The sequence below is a fragment of the Tachypleus tridentatus genome, chromosome 7 (genome assembly GCF_004210375.1).
Source record: "Tachypleus tridentatus isolate NWPU-2018 chromosome 7, ASM421037v1, whole genome shotgun sequence".
Lineage (NCBI taxonomy): Eukaryota > Metazoa > Arthropoda > Merostomata > Xiphosura > Limulidae > Tachypleus > Tachypleus tridentatus.
Genome location: NC_134831.1, coordinates 144,548,285 through 144,569,478, shown reverse-complemented (window position 1 = coordinate 144,569,478; position 21,194 = coordinate 144,548,285). Strand labels below are relative to the sequence as shown.

At 33.5% G+C, this 21,194-nt stretch overlaps 1 protein-coding gene and 1 long non-coding RNA gene across 20 annotated transcripts in view; one reads left to right on the top strand and one right to left on the bottom strand.

The window, feature by feature from the left end:
• The window catches only part of LOC143256811 (uncharacterized), a 222,196-nt gene that overhangs the window by 185,415 nt on the left and 15,587 nt on the right, over positions 1 to 21,194 (bottom strand). Inside the window, exon 1 of one of the 19 annotated variants that reach the window (XR_013031512.1) lies at positions 8,778 to 9,489. The exons of the other annotated variants lie outside the window; for them this stretch is intronic. The gene's annotated coding sequence lies outside the window, so the exon portion shown is untranslated. Of the gene's footprint in view, positions 1 to 8,777; positions 9,490 to 21,194 lie in introns of those variants that run through there. 19 annotated transcript variants of the gene reach the window in all.
• LOC143256814 (uncharacterized) overlaps positions 10,239 to 21,194 on the top strand; it is a 34,187-nt gene continuing 23,231 nt past the window's right edge. The window contains exons 1-2 of the long non-coding RNA XR_013031525.1: positions 10,239 to 10,426; positions 10,837 to 11,082. This is a non-coding gene — a long non-coding RNA (uncharacterized LOC143256814). The remainder of the gene's footprint in view (positions 10,427 to 10,836; positions 11,083 to 21,194) is intronic.

Here is a 21,194-nt window from a genome sequence, read left to right as displayed (position 1 = left end):
AAACTGGAAACTGTAACTAATTATCCGTAGATTCTAGTATTTAGACGGAAAACAAAATTAAAAATTAGCAGTATAGCATACGACAACAAACATTTTTCTTTGTTCGTTTTCTAACATAAAGCCCCACATTGAGCTATCCACACACTGTTGTCTATCGCAGGGAATCAAACTCCGGATTTTGGCGCTTTAAGTGTGTAAACTTACCGGTGATTCAACGAGAAGCGGCGACAATGAATATGGATATTAACAGCAACATCTACTTAACGTAAGCTTCAGTAACTTTTTATAGTGAAGTATTTCGAAAAAAAAATATTTGACTTCAAAACTTCTCTCATTACGACCTTTAATGGGTGGGAAAGTAATATAAAGAAATGCACAACGGTAGAAAATTATTCATATCGGTGATAGGCTTGAGGGAACGGAAGCAGGTTTACACTAGAAGATATTGGTTGAAATTTTGAGAAGAACACCTGCTTTGACAAGCTTTGTCACAGAATGTTGTATTGCCTTCTCTAAATTCAGCAGTGTAATCAATTTTTCATGTACGTGTTTTGACCGCTTTGGCGAGTCTCTTATAGCAGTTCTTCTGATTGTTACCCAGAAGATGGGAAATCTTCACAGCAAATGAGGATTTTTTATATGAAATATTCAGCTTGGATGCACAAGAAAATCGCATATTATTTATTTTTGTCATTTTCTTTACATTATGAATTCTTTAGACATACACAGTTGGGCCTAACAGACCCGGAGTTCGTTTGAATATAAATAATAATAATAATAATAATTCACAAATTACAGGATGTATGTGACGAAGTCATCATGGTGATGCTTTAAACTCAAATAGATTAAAGGTAATAAAAGCAAAAACACCAGATATCATGTTTTTGAACGCAGTAAAGTTCAAGCTAGCTTTATATTGTGGTGACTAACCACACCACATAATACTAACCTATTTACGAGTGACTACAGATAAGCGAATCTATAAATTCCACACCGCATCTCCCGTAATTTGTGGTTTTACAGCAAGAAAAAGTGGTTTGAGAGGCATAAACGGGTTGGATATATGATACATAATAATAGTAAATAACATCTGATAAGAAGATTTATGCAAGCATGACAGTGAATTTCATTTCATTCTAAACAACAAACCAGTTAAAACGACTGAAAACTACAACTTGAAGAAAAAGAAATTGATCACATACTGCCCTAAAGTTTGTTTGTTTGGAATTAATCATAAAGCTACACAATGGGCTATCTATGTTCTGCTCACCACGGGTATCGAAATCCGGTTTCTAACGGAATGAGTCCGCAGATATTCCGCTGTGCCACTGGGGAGGGGTCTGCATTAAAGACCCAGATTTTCATGAAAACACAAACGCACATCGTATATAAGGGAAAGTTTCAATTACAACAAGCTACTCGAGGGCTATCTGTGCTAGCCGTCCCTAATTTAGTAGTGTAAGACTAGAGGAAAGGCAGCTAGTCATCACCACCCACCGCCAACTCTTGGGCTACTCTTTTACCAAAGAATAGTGGGATTGACCGTCACATTATAACGCCACCACGGTTGGAAGGGCAAGCATGTTTGGCGCAAAGGGGATGCGAACCCACAACCCTCAGATTACGAGTCGCACGTCTTAACACGCTTGACCATGCCGGACCTAGATAATAGCCTAGATGAAGCTTTTATATATACCTATATAAACCAAACTTAGATTAGCACTGTGATGGTTTCCTTTATAACCAAGTCATAGATTAATCTTTCGATAACCAATTAAAAAATTACCATATATTATCAACTCCCAAATAATCCTAGCTTAACCCTGTAATGGTTGACTATCAAAAAGTATTAGGATAGCCATTTGAAGTTTGATTTGAAGTATCCTAAATTATCTCACCCAATGAGTTTGTTTGTGTCTAATAAAATGATTTTTTTTTCAATTTACTGAAACTATGGTTCTAAATGAAATCCTGTTATGACAGACCCGAAAGAACTGTAGATAAACTATGTAATTTGTCCCAGAACAACTAAAATGACTCTAAATTAAACTTATGGCTAACTCCAATTGTTATACTTCTAAATGTTTTGTGGTTCAAAATTATATTAGATAAGAACTCGCCACTTTAATTTCGGGAAGAAAATCAAAGTATGGAGAATATGTTAATTCTATTTGTTCTACTTAAGCTGCGAAGTTATTACTTTGTTTCACGTCTCAATTTTAAAACTGTTTCCCCTGAACCAATAGAATTGACCGACTTCGGAGAATTCTTTATTTATTTTGAAAATACTTGCTCAAAGTTAAATAAGGGCTAATCTGTGCTATCTGTCCCTAATTTTGAAAAAAACAAATTAGGGGGAAGGCAGCCAGTCAAAAGCACATACCACTAATTTATTGGGCCACTCTAGTTGAATTAAGCCTCCAGTCTTAAAGTGCGCAAAGCGTTTTTATGACAAAGTAACGTGAAACATGGACCCTCGGATCTACAGTTTGGCATGCTTACCAGCAGGTCACACTCCACCCTAGAGAAAAAACCTCTCTTTGTAGTGAAATTACGAGGAACAGCAATCTTAGAATAAGAGAGAGAATTGTTAAAACACAATCTTTCTGCAGTACCTGCGGTATTTGAAATACGTTAAATGGACAGGGCGCTCGACTCTCAGTCTCCAAGATTGAAACTCGATGTCGAACCCTAACATGCTCGTCCTTTCAGCTGTCAAGAAGTTATCCATTGGTAAAAAAGTATCTCAAAAGTTGGCGGTGGCCGCTGCCGGCTAGTTGTCTTCCCTGTGGTCAGCAGCTCAAAGTTAGGGACGGCGGCAGATGGTTTTAGCAGCTTTACCATAAACTAAAACAGACCAATATCTTAAAGATTGTACATTAACTTATAGTAACATTATTTCTATCTATAGACTCAGTTATTACAATATGATACATTTCCGTGTTTATTTTATTACGCTAGATTTCTCTTTCTTTTTCACCAATAAAGCTATTTTGGTCGCACATTCCTGCATACAAAATAATCCAGAAACATTAGTTAATAAAACATTTAACTTAATTATACACTAACTGATTTCAGGGTAGAAAAAACAATAATCGAGATACGAGGTAGAAGAAACAACAATAGTTTTCGTCTTTCATAAGAAAACAGGACGTAAGATAAAAAACCAATAGACCTAAAAATGATTTCAATAATCACTTTTAGCATTCAGGACCTAATAAATATCGCTGGAACACACTTTCACAATCATACGTCACTGAATCAACGTAAAGAAACATTAAAATTAAGTTCAATTGGGTTTTCTATGTTCGTTTGTTGTCTAAGCGTGAAATAAGTTAAAAAGAAAAAAACCGATGAAATGTTTATAAAAGTAAACGTTTTGTATGCTAATTACTTTCATATAAAGAATTAAAGATATTATTATCAGGTCTATGAGTGTTTATATTAATCATAAAGGATAAATTTATGGTGTAGAAAAAATACATTAGTTCTAAAGTGCAAGATAAACATAGAACTTCGTTTGAATTTCCCGCAAAGCTAAATGAGGACTATCTGCGCTAGTTGTACTTAATTTAGCAGTGAAAGGCTTGTTTCTTTGTTCGTTTGTTTTTGAATTTCGCGCAATGCTACACGAGGACTATCTGAGATAGCCGTCCCTAATTTAGCGGTGTAAGACTAGAGGGAAAGCAGCTAGTCATCACCACTCACCGCTAACTTTTGGGCTACTCTTTTACCAATGAAAAATTGTATTGACCCTCACATTATAACGCCCTTGATTAAAAGGGCGAGCATGTTTGGTGCGACGGAGACTCGAACTTGCAACTTTCAGATTATGAGCCGAGTGCCTTAACCACATGCCCATGCCGGGCCAGAGGAAAGGCAGCTAGCCATCGCCACCCACCGCCAACTCTTGGACTACTCGTTCACCAACGAATAGGTGGACTGACCGAAACTTATAGCGCTCCCTACGACTGAAAGGTCGAGCATGTTCGGTGGAACAGGGAATGAACCTACGATCCTCAGATTTTGAGTCAAGCGCCCTGACCATCTGGCCATAGAGAGGAATTATGAAGAATGATAACGTTATGGTCACTTTGTGACGACGTCTCCTCCTGGTGGCTAAGACGTAAGCCTGAAAACTATAATGATAAAAACAATTCTGGTTTCAATATACACGGTGGGTATGCTTTGAATCCTTTGTGTTCAATAAAAGACACAATTTTTGAAGTTACTGAAAAATAATGTGTAGAGTGCTGTTTATCCGCTTCAGAAACCTAAATAGGAATATCATATCATAAATGGCAAACAGTTTGATATCATTTTGACATAAAGGCTTCTCTGCAGGAATTGTCATAGAAGATTTCTAAGAAAGGAACTCAATTCGAGTGATTAAAATATAACATTATGATGCGAAAATAATCAGTTGAAATAAAAATTGTAAGGTTTGAGTTTTTTAGACTACAATTAACCTAAACCACTTTAATGGCGCTGGAAACTAATCTAAAAATTTGTAATTACTTTAGAGAAGAATTAATATTGAAAATCTACGAATAGTAGTACTAATTCACCACCAGTAAATCAGCCGTAATTTAGTTACAATCGACAATTTCAATTTTCACTGTTGAAATCTAAAGGACCTTTGTCTAAAGATAAGTAAAATTACAAGTTTTCGATGACAAAAATGGAATAAGTCTGCTGAAAGGCTTGAATTGTGAATTTATAAAAACTAAATAGATAAACGTAGCGTAAGAATAATAAAATATAATAACCCACTTAATAGCTAAATTTCAAATTATAAGTACTGTTTACTGAAAGGAATAAGCCATATTAGGAATATTTCATAAGTTCGGGACATAAAAAAGGAAAATTTTACTACGGTGTTTAACTTTTGAAAAATAATTACAAAAAGTTAACACGATAGTTTTATTCTAAAATTTTCGCGCTTCATAAGGGTTATTTACTTATAATCGTCTATAATTTCGAACTGACAGACGAGAAGGATTGATTGTTTTTGTTTGTTTTTTGAATTTCGCACAAAGCTACTCGAGGGCTATCTGTGCTAGCCGTCCCTAATTTAGCAGTGTAAGACTAGAGGGAAGGCAGCTAGTCATCACCACCCACCGCCAACTCTTGAGCTACTCTTTTACCAACGAATAGTGGAATTGAGCGTCACATTATAACGTCTCCACGCCTGAAAGGGCGAGCAACGAGAAGGAAAGCAGCAAAGCATAAACGCCTGTAGCTTAGGTGTGTTTTTCTTATAGTAAAACCACATCGGGCTATTTGCTGTGTACACTGAACGAAATCGAGTCCCTAATTTTAGCATTGTAAATTGTGGGACTTACCATTGTCCCACCGGGGGACCCGTAGTTTAGGATAAAAATAGAAAGAATAAATTAGTCGGTAGATGTTGGCCTAGGTTTTATTTTGTATTATTTATCCATTTATGACATAGCGCAATTATTTGAGCAAATTCTTCAGCAAATTACTGAGCTAAGAATTGCTATCTGGGTACGACACTAAATACGATGAGATGCCTTGTAAGCATAAGTGCAAAATGCTATGGTTGACCATAGTTATAATCAACCAAGTTAACATGACGGTGTGGTATGCTTGCAGCAGTAACAAGAGAAACGGGAATTTAACAAGCAAGTACAGTTCACATGAAAAAAAAAGTGTGGAATCGACACATTGAGGTTTACTGATAAATAAAAGAAAATAAACGTTTATTTACTGAATCGCTTAGTTCATTTTTTCCTTTGTCTGCTTTGAACCAACTTACCCTCAGCATATACAACTATGTGGCACAAAATAATAGATTTCTCTTGGAAATAGAAGACAAAACTATACACAGAAAAATGGATATATAACTTGCGACAACCGTAACTGTATTTAATAATTCACAGCACACACTAATCACTGAGGAAGACATTGGTTTGTAAGGCAAACTTTTAATGACATTATTTTTAACGTTGTGCGTTTTAAACCTTATCTTGTCTGATGTATCAGTAAAAAGGTTGTTAATGCTAGAACTTTTCCACTTCTGTTTCTTTGTTTGTTAAAGTTCGCGCAAAGCTACACGAGGACTGTCTGTGCTAGCCGTCCCCAATTTAGCATCGTTAAGACTAGAGGGAAGGCAGATAGTCATCACCACTCATCACCAACTCTTGGGCCACTCCTTTACCAACGAATAGTGGGATTGACCACACTATTATCACGTCCTCACGCCTGAAAGAGGGAGAATGTTTGGTGTGACGGAGATCCGAACTCGCGACCCTCAAATTACAAGTCGATTGCCCTAACCATCTGGCCATGTAAAGTTTTCCACTTCTGGTGGACCAAAACTAAATTAAAACTTACTGGTTGTTTTATTGTAGATACGCACAAAGTTACACAAAGAGATATCTGTGCTCTACCCACCATGGGTATCAAAACACGGTTTCTAACGTTGTAAGTCCACAAACATACTACTGTGCCACTGAGGGGCAAAACTTAATAGCCACGCACATAAAAAAAAAGTAATTTATAGCTACATCAATCAAGTAAAAGTAATTATTTTATAACTATTATGAACTCTATGTGATTATTGGATACTGATTCAGAGTGGTAACTAGTAGAATTCTAAAAGCAACTTAGGTGTAGAAATATAAAAAAAGTATGACACTTTAAAGTTATGAAAGAGTTGGTTTAATATTTAAAATATCACAACAGTTTTCTCAACCATTTTCGTTAGCTTCAGCGTTAGAAAGTTTTGACGACAGACACTAAAAAAACACTTATTAATATCTTACATCAGAAATTTCTTGTAAAACAGTAATTAAAACCTTGTATTGAAAGTATGGTCGTTTGAAAAAAATCACAACAATTTGAGAAGCATTTTTACAACCCCCAAGGCTTAAAAATCTTCATTCTCGGTTGTGATAATGTTGAAACATATGAATTAGTATTGCTGTACAATGTTTATTATTTAGGTTTATTGATAAATTGAAAAATCGGAATTTATTCCCTGAAACAGAATTTTCACTTGTGGTCGCTTTTTTAGTAGACACCATTGTAGTTAACAGTTTAATGGCTTTTTAATATCACTAGACGTTGTTAGTTTGTTTGTTTATTTGGAATTAAGCACAGAGTTCAACAATAATAGGCTATTTGTGGTCTACCCACCACAGGTGTCAAAACCCGGGTTTTAGCGTGGTAAGTCCGAAGACATACCGCTGTGCGGCTGATGGGCAGTTGTTATTAGAGGGAGTTATTTAAAATTGAGATTATACTGATTCCAAGCTTTTCAAGAACCATAGAATCAGTGATAGCACGTGCAACAAACACTTTTTATATGGTTTGTAAATATGTTATATATTTATATTTATATAAATATATTTAATTATTTAATCTCACTTGCGTTGGATAAATAATATTCACACTATATTAATTTTCATTATATATATACACACACTTATCAGGCTAATAGTATATTGTCATATAGATTTAGGAAATGCATAAACCTTCCACTCTTGTCGATTGCAACTACCTAATTTATTAATGAATGCATACTAATCATTATATGTTTCTGTTGTTTTTTTTTTACACAGTGTTCTCCAGAAACTGTTAATAATAGTTGTTTGTTTGGTTTGTTTTGAATTTCGCGCAAAGCCCCTTGAGGGTTATAACTTAGCAGTGTAAGACTAGGGAGAAGGTAGCTAGTCATCACCACCCACCGCCAATCTTTGGGCTACTCTTTTACCAACGAATAGTGGGATTGACTGTCACATTATAACGTCCCCACGTCTGAAAGAACGAGCATGTTTACTGCGACGGGGATAATATCTGTATTGGAGGTAATATGGATTATTTACACTTCCTAAAACAATATTTTTTCATTACATTCTAGAAGATGACAAGATATTTGTTCACTATTTTGTTATTTCTGAAACTGTAAGCCAGATGAAATATATTATCATGCTCTTTCGTGTTATTGTCATAAGCGTTTGTTTCAGTGTTTAATGCAACGTAACAATTAAAATGTTAATAGGTTGATACAATTGGGTATTTTCCTGAAAGACATGAACTAAGTTCATCTATTAGAGGTACTTCGATAGAATCTCGTAATGGTCTTCAGGAGTAGATTGAAATATCCTATCCAAACAGGTGGACGAACTTTGTTATATCATTCCAAACAAATTTCAATCTTCTAACTAATTTGTAGTCTAAACAATCAATAAATATATATAAAAATAACTTTCTTACATGAAAATGCTGTACAGACAAAACTAAATGTGGAAGAACAAGCCAAGGATACTTAGCGTTAACAAAATCTGTACCAATAGATCAGAATCAAAAGGTACTTTAGTAAAAGAAATTGTCGAAATATTTTCATAAGTTCCATGTAGGTAATCAAAACACGTATATAATCAAATACGTTGAAAAATAATAAGTACGCTGACAGATAATAGGTAAATAAATATAAAAATTGACAGACATATCTGGATTTACAAACAGACAGAAAGAAAAAGTAAAATATAAATATAAAATATGGTTGTTTTGAATTAAGCACGAAGCTACACAATGGGATATCTGTGCTCTGCCCACCACGGGTATCGAAACCCAGTTTTTTGCGTTGTAAATCCGCAGACATACCGCTGAGCCACTTGGGGGCATAAAATATGGACAAATAAACAAAACAGGAGTCACTAAGTTAAAAGCTTCTAGTCTTTCGGAAAACGGTTGGTTTCTAATTTGTCTGACAAACGTTATAGCTTTTTATAGAAAAGCCAACTTACTCTAGAACGAGACGAAAGATATAATAATTGAGTACTGTTTGATTGCAGCTTGCATGGCCTCTTCACTGACAGTAAGCTCTTAAGAGTTTTAGAGATCCCAACTGATGTATCTTACTGGGTCATTGTTTCAACCTCAACAAGGGGAGAAGGAAGTATCCTGAGACAGATGGACTTTTTTATCTTTATCCCTAAGATCATTAGTGCGTGTTTATCTAAAGCGTTACAGCTTGAAGGGGAGAAAATACGTAAAGCTCAAAACGCCGATAGCAGACTACGAGCATGTCCGCGTGACGCAAAACACCAATCACATTACAACAGCTGCGAGTCGTCTGAACAAAACAATCTCCGTTGAACGATATTTGCATGTTAAAAAAAGGATTTTCTTCCTTTTTTTTAAAGGGGACGACAGTTAGCGCATAAAGGAACCCTACAGATACGGAGTGGGCTTTCAGAAAAAGAAAAATGTCACGAGAGAAGAAGCAACTCAGTGATGTAAGAGTAGGTTCAAATGATGCGAATACAGATTCAAATGCATCCATTTGTCCTTGTTAGCGCGAATGAACAGCACTGAAGGTAGCACACTGGAACCACGTGGAGTAAACATCTCAAACTGTCAGATATCACTCGACTCCCTGTCAAAATCTTTTCAAATCTGTTATCATCTAAAGATGAATTATTATTTATAGCGATGTTTTATTGCTCGTCTTTCTTTGATTAAGAAGAAAAGCTGGTCTCTGAGAAATTCTACACCGAAAAATACAACTGCTTGTGAAGACTAGGTCTTTGCACTAACATATCAAAATAAAGCTTCAGAATTTCTATAGTGATTTAGATTTATTTTCGTTTTTTAAGATAATGACAGAAATGTACATCTACATTAAGTTGCAAATTAATTTATATCCCATTCAAGTACATATAATATGTAATGTCGGTATCACAGAGTTGGAGTACACCTTAACCCAATTGGCCATACCGCGCCTTATAATGTTGCAAGTCTAAACTTGTACCGGTTTAGAAACTCAGATTCATCACTGATCATCCAAAAATACAAACCATAACACTTACACTTATATTTATAAAGAAACAGGAAGCTACATAAATTTGTTCATGATTGTGGAAGTTCTGTATTTCATTTCGCTTACACCATTTTTCCCATGTGTCATGTAGAAGAATGTACAACGCTATTACCGTTGTCTTATGACAATTGAACCAAATTATTTTAAAGATACACATTTCCCCATCACCATCATTTGAAATTAGTACAAAACGTGGATAAAGTACCTGTTTTATTATTATTATTTCGTTCTACAAGTCACAACACGCGTGTGTCCAATTATGGGCGAATCCTGTAAGGAATAAGAGAAAATTCATAACAGGAGAAGGAAAGAGCCCACACTTAAGGGTATCAAGGTCAAGGCCAAGATATGTGTGTTGAGAAACGCGTGCATGCATAAGCACATCCACACTACACATGTATCTACATAACGAGGGACCAAGACTGTTTAAAACCCAGACAGTTTACTACCATGTTAATCCGCCCATTTCACTATGAATTACAGCTGCCATATGAAGTGTGTTGTATAACTGGGGATCTTCCTCCATTTTTTCCTTTCACCATAACCTGTGTCGATCAGTCAAAAAAAATACAGGTCTGTTAAATATTTTATTTCTTTTTAGAACTTTATAAAGTAGGTCAATTCTACAACAGTTTACACCAATCTCCAAAACAGATTAAATACAATTTGAATGTCTTAGTAGAGTAGAATAATATTGGCAATTTCATACTTTAATTAAATTTAAATTTCTAAAACAAAATTAATACTCTGTCTTACATACAAATATAGAGAGACAATGTTAATACTCAACAAGTATTCTGTGATTTTTTGGAGATTTATAACAGAATAAAGGAACAGTATAGCAGATTAGAACTAAATGGCGTATAGGAGCACGATACACAAATCTTGCCTTTATTCCAAACCATATTATTTTAGCTCACGTTAAATACAAAATAGATTTTTGGTTTGTTGTTTTTTTTTAACCTGACGTTCCCATCCACCAGATGGTGAGAAAGCCGCTGGATATCCCACGTAAACTAATTCAAACTTACTATATATAATACATATATATACATCCTATACATATACATGAAGCCTACAGGAGGGCGCGGCTCTGGGAACAAAGGGTTAAAGGGGTTCGACAGACTGGGCCTTTACTAGAACGGTTAAGGTTCGAAGTAAACATCAGAGCAAACGACGACATAATAAGGGATCACCGAGACCCTCTACTGAAACCGACGCTGAAATTAGTAAGTAAAACTAGTTATCATAAATTTCTCGAAAGCGTTTGCATGGTTGGAGCGTGATGTTCTAAGCCTTTTTTTCTTTCTAGCTTCATATGTTGTACATTTATCTGTAGTTTTGATTTTATAATTTCTTTAATATTTACAATATACGATTAAAATAATTCATCACCACAGTACTGAAAAACTCGCCTATGAAGTGAAAAACAAACTAAAAACACTGACAGACTAGAGAGGCAAATACGAAATATAGGTTATATCGCTGATTATTCTACGTTAGCTGTGAAGTTCAACGTGTACTGCTGTTTCTTACGTATCATTAACCACTAATATAGGACAATAAAAAGACGAAAATTGTCGGCCTAATTAACAGCATAAGCACACACAATTTTTAGTTGTCTGTTGGGCCATTTCTACAGTTTTATATGGACAAATATAAGTGAAACTTTATCACGGTTATCCATGAATTATATGTGTTATTTAAGTATCACTGCTTAGATCAACGCTGGCTATACTGTGTTACTATAAACTCGAAATACCAATGACCACGAAATAGAAGTCTCTTAAGCGGTTAAGATGAATATTTGCATTCTATCTCACTCACTATGATAATATATTTGGTTGTGACACAAGTTACACACCACTTTAACACCACTGACCGATTTTCACCCGTACAAATTACAAACAGTAGGCCAGTCTTCTCTGCTTAATTCTAGTGTTCACTATCGCTTACATTCCTTATCATGATTGAACATAATGCAACATTTTGTCACTCGACATCAGTAAGTCACCATGGCCAGTTCAACCACTGATCAGATGTATACCAGTAAAGGTTTTTGAATACTTTCCTTAGAATATATGCTTTACTGATGGTGCAACCTGTTATGTTAAATGTATAAGCTGATTTAATGTATAAATTTAAAAAAAATCGTCAGAAAATAAGGTTTTTTTATAAATTTATTCTGCAGTTCAGTTGATATGTATGCAACAAATGATGTATAACAATTAAATTGATATGCATACAACAAATGATGTATAACCATTAAATTGATATGCATGCAACAAATGATGTATAACCATTAAATTGATATGCATACAACAAATGATGTATAACCATTAAATTTAAAGATAAAAACACGTTTGTTTTTTCACACATTCAAGAAAAAATCTTCAAGAAATAAGCCATATGATTACTCCATATTAACTTGATTTAACAGTATTTTTGTTGAAGGTGACATAACAAAAAGAGTTAATATGCGACACATTTATATACCAGGAAAAAGGAGAGTTAAAGTATGGTATCATTCATAAGTATTCATTCTGTGTTTTGAAACTCTACAAAAACACAATAGCCCAAGGACTTTTTTAAACTTATAAATATCATTATGTTTAAAAAAAATGGTGTACAGTTAGATAATTTTCATGTATGAGAGAATCCAGTTGATTTGAAGGAATTCTTTAAAAATTGTTCCGTTCATATATAAAAAATAAAAGCACATATACACAAACATCTAGTAATTAATTGAGAATCTTAAGAGTAAATGAATTTCTAGCAAAACATCTATATAATTAATGTAGGGGAACATTTGATTAAGAAATTGTATATCAGTAATTTCTAGTGTTTAAATTTAACGAAACTTGTTCTATATAAATACTGAGTAGTAATGCCATAAACCAATGCACAAGAAAACAATGACCTGTAAATGACAATAATGTGCCGAATCATCAGGTAGATACTGTGGCTAGAATACATATGTGAAAACGACAGGTATGGGTTGAGAATTTTTTTTTTTTATGTAGAGGAGCGAACAACAACTTTCGACCTTCTTTGGCCATCGTCAGGTTTCCAAAGAAAGAAAGAGGTAACTGACCGATAGCTGACCACATGTTTGAATGGGGTTCTGTAATTGAGTGTAGGAATGTATAGATGCTTAGATGTTTGATTATATTTATTAATATAAGTATAAAGGTGTTCCGTTTTATTGGTTTATTTTGGGCTTGAGTTGTTATATAAGTAAGGCTTCTTTAATTTTGCGTTTGTTTATGTTTGTTTCTTTATTTAGTATTTGGGTGTTTTTTATGGTTATGTTGTGTTTATTTGATTTGCAGTGTTCGAAAACGTGTGAAGTGACTTTACCAGTCGTTTTTACATGTATATTTTTCTCTACAAGTGGGTTTTCTTGTCATCACTGTGGCTAGAATGATATTTTCAGCCATAAACCCAATAAGAGCTCACGAGATCCGGCCAACTTAGTATATTCAAGTTATTCCTTAATCAACATACTAAAATAACAAAGCAATATAATATTTTTGAGGGTATAAAATTAAAAGTAAATAATAATATTAATATTTAAAATCATTTCAAACTTTTAAACTAATAATAGCAATGAAATTCGCATTAATAACAAATGCAGCATTTGGTGATATTCAGTATTATGCATTTAACAGATATATACATATATATGAGTATGTTTTTCTTCATACTTTAAAACACAGAAAATATATCTTATATTATCTACAAAGAAGCAGAATAATATCATTATTATAAAGATTTATTTCTATTTAGTGTTCATGACAGAACCAGTACAGCTAGCTATCTGTCGATGTCTCTAATTTAGAATTACTGACGAAAAGGAAGGCAGCCTATCGGTGGTACTTTACTATCCGTCAATCACAATAAGGGATTGACTACCACTATTATAAGGCAGCAAAGTAAGAGCAATATTTTGTAATATCACAGAAATCACAACCCCGCTCAACAGCTATGAAATCCAGAGCTCTACAACAGTGCAAGGTCAGTCTGTGCACCCGTTACAGTGAAGGACCGAAACAATGGCTGTCTTGAAATGATAATATGATAATAACGGTGTGGAGTTTCTGATAGTTATTTATTGTGATTTAGCTTTTTGACCCCACAAATAATCTCATTTTTAAGGCTTTTATCTTCTCATCTCGACCATAATTTGACCTGACACTTTACTCTTACGGATTCATGCTAGATAATATATCACAATTAGACTGTCTTTTACATAGTCTCTGAGGTCCAATTTCTGAGCAGAGGGGACACCACTCCTTGCGCACATAGCTACATTGTAGGTTTATTGCGTAATATAAAGCTTTCTGTGTACAAGTGTATTTAAAAATACTTTACCGGTGCATGCGGAAGAAAATTTAAATGTGGATATGAGTTGAAGCCTATGATATCTAACTGCAAGAAGCTCATAAGATAGAACTGGCTCTGATAATATGACTTTACTTGAAGCATCAAATCTAGTTGTTTTCTAAGTTATAGATTCATCAATACTGTATTTTTCATATTATTTCCTATGTAATAGTCTATGCATAGTTTTTGTTTTCAAGTAACTTTATCTCTGTCTTGCAACTAGTTTAAGTTGTTTGTTTATTGTAGAGCAAAGCATTCGGTTATCTGCTGTGCTCAACGCGCCTTATCGAACCCCAGATTTTAACTTTGTAAGTCCGCAGACTTATCATTGTCCGACAGAGAACCAACGGATTGAATATCCTATATAAGCGTTAAATTAAATACACGTATAAAAAACACCAATAACCCCCTCGCAGGTAAATTACAATATACAGTTCAATCACCACATATTTTCAGAACATATTGTTTCCATACCAAAACACGAACTCAACATAAAAAAGGTAATTAGCAGAAGCCTTGCTAATTAAAAAACACAACTCCAAAATTAATAAACACCCGGGAATATCTCTTTACATTTTTTTGACGTCTACATACCCTCCACTTTACATCTATTATATTTTGGATACTACAACCATCTTAACACACAACATCCATGAACTATTTAGAGATGGAACGTTTTCACCTTTAACTCCACATACCGTCACATGTACCTCACCTATCATACTATTAGTTTTAGTAAAGATATTCAAATTTAACTGTTATATGTTGTACTTAAAAATAATCACAATTCTGGTCAAAACGGTGTAATATTATAACGTACGAAAGGTTCTAACTATCCACTGAAGATGTGAATAAATTTATTTGTTTGTTTGTTTGTTTTTTAATTTCGCGCAAAGCTACACGAGGGTTATCCACTCTAGCCGTCCCTAATTTAGCAGTTTAAGACTAGAGGGAAGGCAGCTAGTCATCACCACTCACCGTCATCTCATGAGCTACTCTTTTACCAACAAATAGTGGGATTGACCGTCACATTATAATACCCCCTGACTGAGAGAGCGAGCACGTTTGGTGTGACGGGGATTCGAACCAGGGACCCTTAAATTACGAGTCCAGTGCTTTAACTACCTGACCATGCCGAGCCTGAATAAATTTAAACTTCCTAAATAAGAATCCCAGTGTGTAATGAAAACCATATTTTGTAAGTATTATGACAAATATAGTTAAATAAACTCTTATAGAAATAGTGCCTTTATCATTCTAAAACATCGAGTTTCGTGTATGAAGCGATATTTGTTATATACACAATATTTATTTATCTCTATTGTTTTTTAACTGTGTCTTCATAGCATTTATACGTTTTTATATACGAAAATGTTTTACTAAGTTCTATTATTAAGCTGTTTTTGTTAAATTAGTTATACAATGCTTTGTGATGTTATTCTTTAGTGTAAAAAACAAACAAAACAAAACGCGGTGTATACAGAAGTATGTAATCTAGCTTCTTTAGATCCAGAAGGTATAGCTTAATTACTGGTTGTTGAAATGAATATATACAGAAGACGTAGTTTCTAAAAGACCAACATAAATGCCAGCAGCTAAACAGAAGGGATGCCTTGACATCGTTGAACTTCACCGAAATGACCCCCTTACATAGTTTATCTGAATTCAAGTTTCTCAGCACAGGGGAACCCCCGCGCACATAGCTGCATTAGTAATTTATTGCGTAATTTAATGTTTTCTTTGCGCAAGGTCGTTCATCACATTTTACTTATGCATATTGAAGGAAATTGAAATGTGAAGATTAGTTAAATTAGAAACTTTTAATTGAGCAAAATAACTGATTTAATACATGAAGATGACATGAGTGCTTTTTAATGCTAGATTTAATATCTATCTGTAGGAAGCTAATAAGATATATACATATGATCAGTAAAATTAGACTTTCAAGTCAGACGTTGGTAATGGCGGGAAATGAAGCAATTCGTGATGTATATGTGTTAGTCAAGCCTTCAAAAGTATACATTTATTCTACAAGAGGCTCCATAATAAATATTTTCAACATCCCATCACTATCTAACTAAATGTTTATATCTGTTTCTGATTCATTTATATATAGGGCTGATATTTTTAAACAAATGATACTTTTCACGTAGGTCTTAAAATTACAGAAATAATAGGTTTAAAAAATATTATTGTCCGTAATAATTAACGTTTCGGTTTTGTATTTATCAAGCTCGGTACAAATAAACTTATCGAGAGTATGAATTAGTTAGTGTCTTGCTCCGATATAAATGATCTGTTAATAATAACTGTATATTGTTTTTCATGAAAGTTATTCAAAGGCATCATTGATATCGCAATCGTATCTAACCAACCATCTATACAAAGTAATTTTATTATCTAAATAACCACTTGTTGTATTATCAAAAGCTTAGTTCATATTCTTTGTTTCGTACATAAACGATGAAAGTGGGTGGGATTTTTGTTGCAGATTTAATTTACACCTTCAGATGGAACACAAAAAAACTTTCTACTGAAATAAAACAATCACAGGTTATGTTGCGGATTCTCGGTAATTGCATGCAACATTTTAAGTTTGGTCGTCTCTGAACGACAAGAATAATGGCAGAACGTGACAAACATTTAAAACTTTCCACTTTGAAGTTAAAATCCTGATTAATTCAAGGCCAACTTACGACATGTTAGTCAACACTAACTGAAGCACCACCTCTAAAGCATGATATACGGATAGAAAAAATATATGTAAAAAAGTGGTGTTCAGAGCTTAACAACTGGAGTTTTTATAAACTACGATGAAGAAAGCGCACATTGAAGGGTTCAGCCTAATAGTGATAATTTTGGATCTTTGTAAAACCTATATAACTTTACAAACCAACGATAGGATTCATTTAGCAGGGATTACATTTCAAATGTGTTAAATAGCTATCAATTATAAACTAAGGTTTTAGCACTTTTGAGCACTTTCTTTTCATTATTTCATCAAAAAATCATTTGGTAAAATTAATAGGAAACTATTTGCATAATTAGACATTTTCTGGGAGCTTAAAAACGAGGATATGAGCACAAAATATAATACTTTACATATTTACACATTTCTGATACGATATGTTTTCAGATAAACTAAAAACACTTTGTACTTAGTGCTTAATTTGGAGATTTCGACACAAAATCTCTTCTGGTGTCAACACTAGAACCACTTTAATCACCATATAAAGCAGTTTTACGAATTTATACTACAGAATCAAAATGTTTGATAGTTCTCAAAGTATAGATGTTGCCATCTAGAAATAGTTAAAACGATTAAAATTCACAAACTGTTCTAGGCTTCTTTAACTTATTAGTTTTCTTTTAGGGCTAAGACCGAAAACTTACATATGTTTAGAAAGGCCAAGGAGTGTTGTTTCATTACAGTATTGCAGCTTACATTTAATCATTTGGTTTCTTTTCATTTACTTCAATCTAACATTTTCAGAAAAAGCTACTAAAAACTTGTTTTTTTGTAAACATGTTCACTGTGAATTAGTTCGCATTTATCAAATCATCCAGTATTTATTAAAGTATTTCAAAAATGTAACTTTCATACATGCTATTTGGAGGATTTTAGTATCTACAAGAGCTGTTGATGACCAATAGGAGAACACTAATCATATACGTCACTGAAAGCTTTCCATATTTAAGCAGTCGATTTATCTGAATTTATTATATTTTACATAGCTGGACGTTGCATAGTTATGAAATGATTAATCAGACAGAAGACAACTAACCTTCTGATGTTAAGCAGAGAGAAGACAACTAACCTTTTCATGTTAATCAGACAGAAGACAACTAACCTTCTGATGTTAATCAGACAGAAGACGACTAACCTTCTGATGTTAATCAGAGAGAAAACAACTAACCTTGTCATGTTAAGCAGACAGAAGACAACTAACCTTGTCATGTTAATCAGACAGAAGACGAGTGCTCAACTTTCCACCAAAGCGTGGTTTAAATATTATTACTTCAGCCACAAGAGCGAGTATGATGGATCATATTAAGATTCTGTTGTTACACCTGTAATACAGTAATACGTTTGATTCAAAATTGTTTTAATTGTTGTCACCAGATGAGAGCTAGTATTTATTGCTGTGTAAGATCAAAACCCTTAATGAACCAAGTATGCAAGCTAAAATATTTATGTTGATGCAAAAAGGACCATATTACTGTGACAATTGCCCTACTGAAATACAAATTATAAGTCTAACCCTAAACACAATGGAATAAAATATGTTCAACACGGTAATCATGAAAAGAGCTCAGACGACGAAACAATACTCACACAATAGTCAGAAAAATGCTATTGTTTCAACAAATGATATGCTTGCCAATCTAGCTAGGCCAATGCCATAAACAACCTTATCCAATACAATTTTTTTTTAAAGTTTAAGTATCTAAAATGAACACGGGTGATTACAGAACACAGAACAAACACTTTGTATTCACGTGCCTGATGTTTAAAAACATTTATTATAAAATCTTAATACAGTAAAATGTACGTTTTTCGTACGTTTAGCTCTTGTGTCTAATATTTCACGTTACTTTATCGTAAAAAAATTATTATTTTATAACAAGTTTTTGCGTTCTGATTTAAAATTACTTAGTTTTAACTGAAGATATATTTTGTCCATCACAAGACTTTTCTTTCAGTGATCTGTCAATTACTTCATGTTATTTACAAAATAAATTAAATAGAAAAGACTTTCATATTCACCGTTTAACCATAAGAAAATAACAATGAAAACACTGAATTATCTAATAAACGGCAGCACCAAGGTAACTTACTATTGTCTAGTGGTACTGATTTACATATTGCAAATTAAGGGGTTTTAAACTACAATGTATTCAAGATCTATTGTTTTTTATAGATGCACAGGGAGACAGATAAAATTAATAATTCTTAAGTTTCCTGAAGAGGACAATGAAAGTTACGAAATAGCAGTATAACCCCACCATTGATGTTAGCTAAATCACAGTTTGTTTGTTTGTTTGTTTGTAATTAAGAACAAAACTATACAATAGATTATCTGTACTCTGCCCACCACGGGTATCGAAAACCGGTTTCTAGCGTTGTAGGTCCACAGACATGCCGCTGTGCCAGTGGGGGTCTAGATTTGTTATAACATTGTCTCAAAGACAGCAAACGCTCAAACACGTAACTACTGTGACCCTTTCTCTCCACTGTACATCATCATGATATTACGATATTAACTGGAAATACTTAGAGTTTATAGTGGGAAAAAATCCTGATACATTTAATAGTGGAATTGATGTTATGTCTAATATAATATTTTGCACAAACAGATGCATAAATATCCATAGATATATAAAGTAAAGATAATAATAGAAAATACTCCTGTAGATGACCTATTCATGGCAGATGAAGGGATTAGAATAGACTGATGAATCAGTTGGACTGTTGGTGAGAAAGAACCAATCAATATTCAGCTAGGCGTGGGGACATAGCACGTGATTCGTGAGGAGATTTTACGCGGTTGCGCAGTGCACTTTACCTATCGTGGCCTTAATTTTTCTAAAATTATAAATTGCATCTTGTTAGTTCATAAATCAAGTTAAAGAGACCAACGTATTGAAAAGGTCATCTCTAATTTTCTGCTAAGAAAAACAAACCTTTTTTTTACATAAACAGAAAGACTAATTGTGTACGGTTTTAAAATGAGTATAATTTATCGTTGTGAACAAAATCGTTGGTTTTGGTGTAAGAATGAGCACGTTAATAACTAATAACAGAAAAACCAGGAGCGTAAGGTACCGTGTTTCTCCGAAAATAAGACAGGGCTTATATTAATTTTCACTCCAAAATATGACACTAGGGCTTATTTTCGGGGATGTCTTATTTTGATATATTAAAAAAATGAAGTTACAAAGTAAAACTATTAAACTAACCATTTAAAATAAACTATTATTAAACTATTAAACTAACTGATTAATACTTAAACAAACTAATTAACTAACTATTAAACTAATTAATAAACTAATTTTTTTTTCTTTCCTCTTCCTGCCACTCTTAACTAGGGCTTATTTTAAGGGTAGGGCTTATATTAAAACTATCCCCAAAAATCACACTAGGTCTTATTTTATGGGTAGGTCTTATTATCGGAGAAACACGGTAGATAACTAAAACAAGTGAAACAGAATAATAAAATAAATTAAAATTATAATAGTCTTAAAAATTTAATGGGCGAAATTATTTCCTGAAAACGAAAATGAAAATTGAGCTTTCTGAACTAAAACTACATTAGTGTGTACATTCTCATAAGAGACAGTAATGCGAGTAACAAACAATTTGATTGACCGCGTTAAAAAGGACTTCGCTTCCAAAATGGAATTAGCTTTAGAATGGATTTTATACTGTAAACCTGCTGATCCAAGTAATATGTGTGAATGTAGCTACAAAAATACAGATATATATGACATGTCTATACAATTTAAGAGCGTTCGATCATGCACTATCAAAGTGCGTGACCTTATTATACAATAATATGATCTTATTCTACAAGAACATGGCCATTTTTATAAAATAACATGGTCCAATATACAAGAATGTGATCTTATTCTACAATAACATGGCCATTTTTATAAAATAACATGGTCCAACATACAAGAATACGATCTTATTCTACAATAACATGGCCATTTTTATAAAATAACATGGTACAACATATAAGAATACGATCTTATTCTACAATAACATGGTACAACATACAAGAATACGATCTTATTCTACAATAACATGGTGTGCAAAAAACATGGCATCATTCTTCATGAACATGATCTATGTCACATTCGTATGGTCATATTCTAGAAGAACCTCGCCATTGTTGTTCTTCGATTTTGCACCATACTCTCTGTCTATCAATCCATCTGTAGAATATGTTTT